Below are 10,728 nucleotides of genomic sequence, written 5' to 3'. Positions count from 1 at the left end.
ATTACCTATTCCAAATAGTATAGTTGAAGCTTACATAAAGATGCAAGAAAAGGTACATCATACAGGTAAGATAATAACTACTCAAACCTTTCAACAGAATCTCACTTGAACTAAGCTTATAGTCTGTTTGATTAAATCTTAAAACTCTCAGTGATTTAAGCCATGCACTGGTCTGGGTACTTTACCTTGCAATTACAACAGGAAATGGTAGAGCGATGGATAGATGAGAAAACCTTTTTACAGGGAAGTAGTTTATACTGCAGTTCAAGGCTCCCTATTCCTTCAGCTTAGCTTTCTTTTGCAGCAGTAAATAATAGATTGCAAAAATGGACGTCTGAGCAATGTGGCTGACCCTGTGCCACAAACACACAGGAGGTCATTATTTCTCATACAAACAGGCGCACTGATTAGCAGATACGTGGGCAGGGCGGGTGGCTCAGAAATGTGGAAAGAAAAGCCTGCTGGACACAGACACACTATCACAGTGACAGACTTTGCCAAACTATGTCATTGATTACATCACAGCATTTCAGGGAAAGTCACTACACTCATTCTTGAACATCTTTTCGCATTCACTCTCCGTGGCCATGGAAACAAGCAACCCGCTGACCAACGTGATGAGAGCTTGAAATTAACAAACCCTGCGTAACGGATGTGTGACGTTGCTTCTCTTCGCTGATCCCCTGCACTGAAAATCACAACCACGGGCCGCTAGGCTGCTGGAATGAGAATCACCCTTCATCCCCAGCCAGTGTTTGATTCACCCGTCTGTTGCCAAACACCTTTCCACCTCTCTCATGCTTATGTAATGGTGGAAGTTGAAGACGGATGTTTGAGTCATCCCCTATCTTTAGTTGTTCACTCAGAAAATATCTGTGTACTTCAGAGTTCAATTATGAATATCTCATGCATAAACATACCCACACAGAAAAGAAACAAGAGCAGGAAGTAGCCTACAGGAGAAGTGATTGGGAATTATTCATGACAACACCACCAGGTCTGTGGGCGTGTGTTTGTGTGTGTGTGTGTGTGTGCACGTGTTCAGACAGTAATGACCCCTGGAATGGCTGCTTCAGCCTGACAGGAATAGACCCTGCTGCTGATGGGAAGTTTTCAGTCCTTCAAGGACATCTTTACTACTGGATAGAAGTGCAGCATCTTCATCGCATGGATGCAATGGTAGCTATTTCTGAGGAGGCAGCTCGGAAAATGGCTTACCCTTAGGCTTTTAGTGTGAGAACTCTCTATGGTTGAATATAGATTCAGCTTTTATACAGACACACACACACTCAGAAATTCAGGTCACATCAGGAGTCAGCGAATGTTTGCTGATCAACTTGTCTGGCCACATAGGAATCCGCTTGTGTCAAAAAAATGTAATAAATGGGAATAGCTTTTGGTGTTTGGCATCCTATGGCGCTGTAGTTCTCAAACATTTTCTAACAATACCATCTCACTTAAACAACTTGATATATGGTTTACAACAGTACCATAACAGGAATTACATGTTGGCCAGTTTGTTATTCCATACAAAACAACAGAAAAACCTATTTTGGCTATTTTCCTTTGGAAGTTAAATTACTGTGACTCAGTTGCTATTTAAAGTTTTTTTTACATTTTGTCCTATTACAAACACAAACTGTAATGTAGTTCTTTGAGATTTTGTCCAACATAGCTCTAATTGTGAAGTGAAAGGAAAACACAACATGATTTTCCAAATGTTTTACAAGTAAAAATCCAAAAAGTATTGCTTATATTTGACTCAGTCCCCCCACCATCCACTGGCACACCCTCAGGCAATACTTTGTAGATCCACCTTTCATCATCATAACATCTGCAAGGTTGCTTGTTCCTGTTTGCAAATCAACTCTGACCAGCTTACCAGTGCCTGCAGAAGATAGATAGATAGATAGATAGATAGATAGATAGATAGATAGATAGATAGATAGATAGATAGATAGATAGATAGATAGATAGATAGATAGATAGATAGATAGATAGATAGATAGATAGATAGATAGACACAGACAGTCTAACATTGTGGTCTATGCCATATATGCACTTACAATAAGTTTAGTTTGATGTCATTTCAAGTTGTAAGTTGACAACAGCTTGTCATTTTGGCTTTCAATGACTTTAATCCTACAATTAATCTGTATATGCCTTGCTAATAATTTATGTTTAACATTTCTTCTATGCACCCCTAAAAGTGATACTTCTCACACAGCTTGAGAAGCACTGCTATGGTGCAATCTCCCATTAAATTTTTAGCAAAAATATGGTCGTTTTCCGTTTCGAAACCCACAAACTGTTGCCTCGAAATGTCATATTGTGTAAGGATTTGGTTGTTTCTGTGTGTTTATTTAGGTTTCTGTGTTTTGTAGAGTCTCTGTGTTGTCCAATTTACCCCTTGATTAGTTACACCTGTTCCTTGTTTCTCCTGATTGTCTCCCTGTGTATTTAATCCCACCTGTGTTCCTTGTTCTTTGTTGGATCCTTGTCTTATCTGTCTTGCTGTCAAGCTGTTTTGTCTAGTCTGTTGTCAGATGTCCTTTGGTTGCCAGTTGCTACTAGTTTTGAGCTTAAGCCTTCTGCTCATTCTGTGCTGCCTGGATTTTTGACATCCATTCTTCATTAAATCATCATCTCCTTCACACCAACCTGGGTCCTCTGCGACTGCATCACCACCTCTCTACTGCAAATCGTGACATATTGACGATTTGCAAAAGGTATTGTTCCACCAAGCAGGCTTGGTATGAAATGAGTTTCTTTATTGCTAAAGCTCTATTAGAAAGTTCTCTGCAGGCAGAACAATGAGTCAGTTTGGTATCACAAAGAGAATTTAGTTGAGTTGAGTTTTGAAAGGGAACAAAAAGCTTTGAAGCACACACATACTGGGATGTACTTGGGGAATTTGAAGGCCTTTGCATATCAAATGTCAGCACTCCTCCTACTCTGTGGACTAAAACAGAAAAAGAGCTGGGATGAGTGCAACTTAGCCCTTCCTCTACTCCAGCAGTAGCCTATTGACTGGAAAGATCAGAACGTCACAAAATTACCTAGGGCCGAAATGTTCTTGTTCATAAAAGAAATATGTTTATTGAGTGTCTAAATAAGATTGTAGATATTCAAGTGTATTTGCAGCATGTCATCTTTGGTTTCCCTCCAGGTGTTCAGTGATATTTAGAGTTGCGAATGAGTCATCGGGTAAGACGCGGTGGATACTTTGTGTGACGCTCTGATTCCGGCAATTTCCTACAATCAGCCCTCTGAAGAGATCTTTTCTGACCAACTAAAAATAGAAGCTTGCATGTTATAAAAATAGGCTTGGGTTCAGTTGTGGATCAAAGAATTGTGCCAAATCTATCTTATTATACCTCAGTGGGAAAGCACAAAAGGAGCAAAGACTGATTCCAAATGAAACACCCTCTCAAACACACCTTCATGTAAATTTTTCACCACTTCTATTCCCTTCCTGTGAACTTTTGGAGGTTTAATCCCTTCTTTCTTTTTACTTTTTTAATTTTTTTAGAAGTCTTCATCTGCAGTTTTTTCTAGTCTTCTTAAGCCTTTATTTTGACTTCGACTGTTCACTAATTGTCAATTCTATCTGGAATGGCGTATTAAAGAATACGTGGCTAAAATTCTGACACTAGAAAAGTTGAGTGCAAAAGAACAAGTCTATTATATACATATACCTAAAGTGATAGGCATATTACATTTCTGGTGAATTAAAGTGTGTTATTTTGATAAATTCAATAGAAATGTGAAGGAATCACATGTTTGGACAATCAGCAACAAATTACCTGAAAATAAAATTATAAAGTGATTATTTTTTGTGTGTGTGAAATCTGTTTTATGTAGACACAGTGTTCTCGTGAGATTTTAAGTCTTTTCAAAACCTTACTATAGGTCAGAGTTAAGAGGCTAAACCAGGGGGGAAAAAAGGTTGTATGAAAATGCCGAGTTCTGAATTACAAACAATTAAAGAGGTAGGCAAAGCCTAAGAAAAACCCTAAAAGTCCTTTCAAACAATTTTCAGAAGATTTGATCAATTCCACTTTAAAACAACACAATATGACTAGAGACTGATGCATGTTCTGAATCCAGATCACTGTGCACAGAGAAGCTGAATAAGTTTAGCTTTAATCTTACTCTTCTTGTGTAATTCATTCTGTCTCCCTTGTTTCCAGTTGTCCAGCTCCTAATTAAGCTGCCATTACTAAATACTTGGGCTTCATGTTTTATTGAACATGTCTCATTAAGACAGAACAACATTTTTATTCAGACATTAATCACATGTGCCAGACTGACTGAACTCAGATGAACCCTCTCAGACTGCATACGTCAAGTCGCTGCGTTACCGTCTCAGATGCTGTCACATGCAGATGAGCATCACAAGCTGATTACTGTATTGAAGTGACGGATGATTTTTGTTCCGTTTCTAATAAGAGATTTTCTTACGTCCTTTCTGACTGGAGCAGCCCTCCTCCGTGAGGTCTGAGGAGAATCTGGTTTCCTTGAAAAACGGGGTGATGACCTGCAGACGTGCTGTTAAAGCATCACATGATTGTGTGTGTGGGCAGACTTATGACTAAGGGTAATGAAAGGCCATTTTCTGTTCTCTCACCAGGACACCATATAGAGCAATTTTCAAATTAACAAGCTTCTCTTTTAAAAATTAAAGTAAAACAAACTTGGTATAAGAAAAGGTTTTGACAAATCTGCAATAGCAAGCTGAAGCAATGCAAACCTTTCACTGTTTTATGACCACAATCCTTGACCTCCACCAACTCATTGAGAAAATGTTATGTTTTTTTCTCTTTCAGGATGGACGATATGATGCTTGATTACTTAGACCAGTTCAAACTGCTTTGCACTCTGAAATCCAAAATAAACATACATAAACAGGAAAAGGCCAAAAGAAGATAATGAAATGTTTTGAGGTAGAAGTTTCCTCTGTGCCTTTTTCTTTTTTTTCATATGTTTCCGCTTTTGTCGTCAGGACATGGCAACCATCAGGAATAGTCGTCAAATCTGGAGTGTGGAAAACAGTGAAAACATGTTCACTGCAGTTTTACAAAGCCATACTGAAGATTTGTTTTGTTTTTGCATAAAGCGTATTTATTTACAGAACAAAAAGACAACAATCAGGAGAGCACCAAGGAGTGGATAATGGTGACTGAGCACACACTTATTCAAGCAACGAGTGAGTTTAATAACCTGAATAACCTGCAGGGGTGGAGAACTAAGGAAAACCAAGCAAAGTTGATATGGCAGAAACAGAAAGGAAAATGACACTAAAGGATGCTCTGTATAACTGACATAAAAACAAAAGCAATTCAGATTAAACTCAAACTCTATCAAAACAAGGCAATTACATATTTTGACTGTTCCTACACCGCCTGCTTTTGCTTTAACTTGCAGCAGTAATTTCAGTGGGATCGAAACCTTGCCTAAAAGCTCCACACAGTCAGTCCTGTCATTATAACACGGTAGTTTCACTGTAAATCACCAAAATGTGCTGGACAGGGGTATAATTATTGTTCAAGCTCTTCTCATGAATAGTTTCAACTAAGAATAAAAAAATTCCCAAATTCCAGGCATAGCAACCAATAGGGTGTGAGAGCCCCTGCTCTAATTCCTTTGTGCAGAGTTTCAACAAGTATGCATGTAAAAGCTGATACAGAAGATGACTCATTCATGTGTTATTTGTTCAAAAACTTTGCTTCCAAAAGACTGCCTTTGAATAAGTTTACACAATTCAAACCTGCTTTGCGACAATCTGCTATGAATCATTCTAAAAAATGTTACATTATGAAAATGTATTAACTTGTATAAGTTAACATTTGGAGTCATAAACAAAAAAAGAAACATGGTCTTTTAATCAGCCACACAAGCTACTGAAGTCTGTTCAAAGCCTGTTTTAGGTTGACTGTCGGCATCAGTAATTGTGCAGAAAAGATCTGTGAAGTGTGGCCAGTGTTTAAACATGGCCATGTCTTCCGTGGGGAGGAAAGCCCTGAGGCATCAGAGCAGCATTTCAGTCCTGTGATTCACACAGATAGGAAACAAAGAAAATCCTTCAGCACACACTCCTGTACACGCAGGTGGGGCCATGTTGCTCAATAAGGGAACCCTTTAATCTTAATGTTTCTTTCTAACTTCATGCTGGCACTTCACAATCTATTCAAGTCTCAACAGATGCACTGAGCTGGTAGCTACACAAAATATTTTATGTTCAAGTCATTTTCATGTAAAACTGCTGATTCAGCTAAATTTGTTTAACCCTGTTAACCCACATACATGCACACTTTATATGAGTTAAACAGCTGTAGTGGTCCACTTTTAACATTTTTCGTCCCTTACAAGAAAGTATTTTTTCTTAATTTGTTTAGTGACAGCCCTCAAAAACAGGTGGATTCTTGTTCTAACACATCTCATTTAAAGGACTTAACTAGTTCCTCAGCAGGGCATGAGGTTTTGCATGGGGCCTACCCAAGACACTCATATTTAATTAAGGTGTGTTGAAACAGGGAAATGTCTCCAGCATGCTGGGCTCTGATCCTTTACTACTAACTTTGGACATTGCTGCTCTGTGGAAGGCAAATGTATTTATTTTGTACTTAAAACCTGCTGCTAAATGTAGTGGGTTCATTCTGTCTTTGCTCAAGACAGCAAAATCGAAATGAATAGATGTTAAACATAACCTTATTTCATTAATCATTATTCTCATGTCACACAGAATAACTTCAGGTTATTCTAAAAGTAGATTTTATTTTAGCTTTATGTTTAATGTTATTCCTCGGAGTAGCTTGCCAACATCAGCACATTCATGTGTGAATGACTGAATGTAGTGTGAAGCGCTTTGGGGTCCTCTGGACTTGATTAAGCGCTGTTCCAGTGTAGGTCACTTACCATTTTTACCTTTCGATTTTTTTCATTAATATTTGAGGAATCCTTGTATCTCCCATGGCAACCATTTTGGGGTGCCTAAAAGCTTGCTAACAGAAAGCTTCTCTTTGGAGCTGCAGGCAGCAGCTGAGTTTCTGCCTCATAGAGGATCCCTTCTCAGGTCTCCCCCAACAGACTACTTTGACGTGAAATGGACATGTCAGAAAGAACTTCTTAAAGAGACAGAGACCCAATCCCAAAGTGTTAGATTTGAAAGTCAAATATATTTTAAGTTATGTTTGATATAGACAGCATTTTTTTTATAACAACTGAAGATAATTGTGCTCTAAAATGGCACTATGCGCCTGAAACATACATAATACCCCCACTTTAACAGAGCTTTCTAGTCAGCTGCTGCCCCCCAGGCCTGCCTTATTGTTTTCATTCATGAAGAATCAATTTGTGCTCAGGCATTCATAGACAGTGAAAGAGAGCTGTAAAATGTCAGGCGAAAGTGGAAACAAGAGAAGATGACATCAGAAGAGAGCCGTCAATAGAAGTGTTCCTGTATGCCTGTTGGACAGCCACATCAATGAACCAATCAGCACATCATCTCAGATAATAGACTGGCATCCTCCACTTGCACTAGAGTGGGAGACAATGCTGTTTCCATGGCAAACAGTTTTCTCACATTTGCCCGCATGTAAACATCCAGCTGCAGTTTGGTGTTAGTCATCCTGTATTGCTTACACACCTCCTTGTATCTGATTAGGTTAAATCAATAGAAGTGGAGTGTGACTGTTATGTTCTTTATTTGACTCTGTTTTATGGAGCACTCAGTCTTAAGGACACATTGACCTTTTAAGGGAGAAATCAGGACAAACGAGGGCAAGTGGTCAATTAACAGTTCCAGTGAAAAATCTACTTAAGACACAAATGCATGAAACAGGGGGCACTTTTTTGTATCAACAACCTCTTTATTAGTTACACCTATTACATTGTTTGTTGACACAAAATGTAAATCAGCCATTCATATCTAGACGTCTAGCGGTGGGAACAACGACTCACTGAAGATCAATCTGAGCCTCAGATTGAGAAAAAAGTGGATTTAGGGGACTTTAAATACGGCACTGTTGTTGTTAGATGTCTGAATGTGTCAGAAACTTCTGATCTACTAGATTTTCAATAGAGAAATATTGGGTGAGTGGCATTTATGTGGATGAGGGTAACAGATGAGTGAAACCAATAACTGATAGAAAACAGCATTGCCTAGACTGATAAGTCACAACATCTACAAAATACAGATAGTTGGGTAAAATCTGGGTGTGATTTGCATAAAACCTTGCCTTGTATCAACAGTTTAAATTGCTAGTAGTAGTAAAATATGCATCTCTGTATAACTACAGAGTATGTTTTTTTTAATGGCTACATCCAGCAGGATAATGCACCTCATCACAAAGTTCAAATAATCTCAAGATGGTTTCCTGAACATGACAATGAGCTCCATGACTGTACTCCAGTGACCTACATGTAAATCAGATCTCTCCAATAGAACAGTTTTGAGATGTGGTGAAATGGAGGAGTCACAAAAATATATGTCACAAGAAACTACAGCACTTCTGAAGCCAAAAAGGTCTGAGTCAGGTGTACCTAATTTGAGTTTGAAAATATTATTCTAAAATCTAATCTTAAGTAAACAAAACAGGGATTATTTTTAGACATGTTTTGGAGGTTTTATTTCCAAAACTAATTTGCTTTATCGGTGTAATCTCATTTCTATCAAGAATCCCTATTTAAAACTCACTTTGGTGTTATCTTTCTGATATCCCCAGGAAGTGTCCACCCAGATAAGCCTGTGTAAACACAGTTGTTTATCTCAAACATGGTTATCTCATCATTTGCTTTGACCACTTCTCTTTAGTTTTCAGAAGTGTTGAATTCAAGCATTTTAAAACTAACGAGTGCAACATGTAAGGATATCAGCTGTTTCAGCAACACTTTTTACCATCAAGGGAAGTAGCTTGTTGGAAAGATTCATTGTACTAGTTGCAACAATAGGATGCAGCTGCTGCCACTGTTCAGAAAATAATTTCTAAGATTGACGTAGGACTGATAAACAGTGACAGCCGCTGAGGTACATGCTTTTTTTGAATAAACCCTCGACTTTAGCCAGAAGTGACAGAATAACTGCTGACGAACTGTCATGTCACTGTTAACCAGGCAGCAAGACAATAGCTGTTGTCACTGTTTGTATTGCTTCTGGGAGAAGGGAACAGGAACACATCCGACTGGATATCCTCTGTTTGGTTCAATGGATGAAATCAGAACAATAAGCCAGATGAGTTTAGCCCTGGGAGGAAAACATGGAGGAGGTGGGTGACAATCTCTAGAAGACAGTTTTTTAATAATAGAACAAGAAATGTGATGATATAATAGCCATTTTCAAATCCTCAAAGGCAAATCAGGTACAAGGAAAATGAAGGCAACTTCCTAGAAAATATTTTAATGTACTCTGAAATGTAATTCCAAAGTCAAAATTTTAATTTAAATGACAGTTAATATTACATTATCTAATATCACATCTCATATTAAAAGAATGGAGCACTTGATGGGGACTTCTCTGGTAAAAATAGTTTCTGATTTTTTCAATTAGGTGACTAAGTTTTAGACAATAATAAATTCAGTGGTTGCACTGAGACATAAATGTTTTTTAATTATGTTACAAATAAAACTCATTAATTCATTGCAGCCCAAAGCAATGTTCACTTTTTTTCATTAAAGTTTATTTTCATGCTCTTTTAGTTGACAAGTTTGCACAATGCTTTCTGTATTCAGCTATCATGGAACAAAGCCTATACTTTGACTTGTCTTGTGTCCTTTCAAGGAACCGTAACTTTCCAAATAGCCTGCAAGCTACATGTAGCTTTTTGTGCCCAAGGGGAAGTTTTTATAGGATTCTGTGAGGCTCTGTTGACTTCATCTGTGTGTGACTTACACTGACTGAAAGCAACAACACAGACAAACAGAGTTACTCACCCTCTTATCAGAGTAACGTGATGAAAGTAATTGTTACTTTATGTCTGTACATCTGTGTGTGTGTGTGTGTGTGTGTCAGCTGAAAGACCACCTGCAGACCAAAAGTTACATTTAACTATTGAAAGAGGCAGGTACATTTGCTTTCACATACTATTAAGCACAAGCTATGAAGGAATGAAAACAACTGCAGAAAATTTAGGGATAACCTTATGTTTATTCCAGATGGAGGTTTTGTTTAAGCCTGAACCAAAATCATGTAGAAAGAAAATGTTTTGATATTTATTCTGTCAGGGTTGTTTGGCAAAAATTGTAAAAAAAATAAATAAATAAATAACACTGTCCTTGACAACCTTTCATGTTAAGGTACAATAGAAAATGAAAAATGTAATTACTAAGCAATCTTTTGTGCCAGTATGAGCGAGTCCAGGCATGCTTCAAAATCCTCAACTCTCCCTTATCAAGAACGAGAAAAATAATCTATTTGTTTATGGGGTAATCGTTGTGATTTATTGGAAATCTTTTGTCAATTATTTCTTATGTTTCTTTCTGTGAAGACGCATTGTCCAAATGCCATTGTCTCCAGTCTCCACCTTATGTGGAGACTGGAGACTCATATCTCTACTGAAATTTGCCAAGTGCCAGCTATCTTCTTTCAAATGTGGGGGAAAAAAAGTGCGCAAAAAAAAAATGAAAGCAGCAGCGGTGTAATTATTGTGTGTGTTTATTTTAATTGTCATGGCTGAAACACAACTCTCCGTGTGATATCATCTTAGTTTCAACATGTGGGAATAACAGCTG

The sequence above is a fragment of the Xiphophorus couchianus genome, chromosome 12 (genome assembly GCF_001444195.1).
Source record: "Xiphophorus couchianus chromosome 12, X_couchianus-1.0, whole genome shotgun sequence".
Taxonomy (NCBI): domain Eukaryota; kingdom Metazoa; phylum Chordata; class Actinopteri; order Cyprinodontiformes; family Poeciliidae; genus Xiphophorus; species Xiphophorus couchianus.
This window is presented reverse-complemented; position numbering follows the sequence as displayed.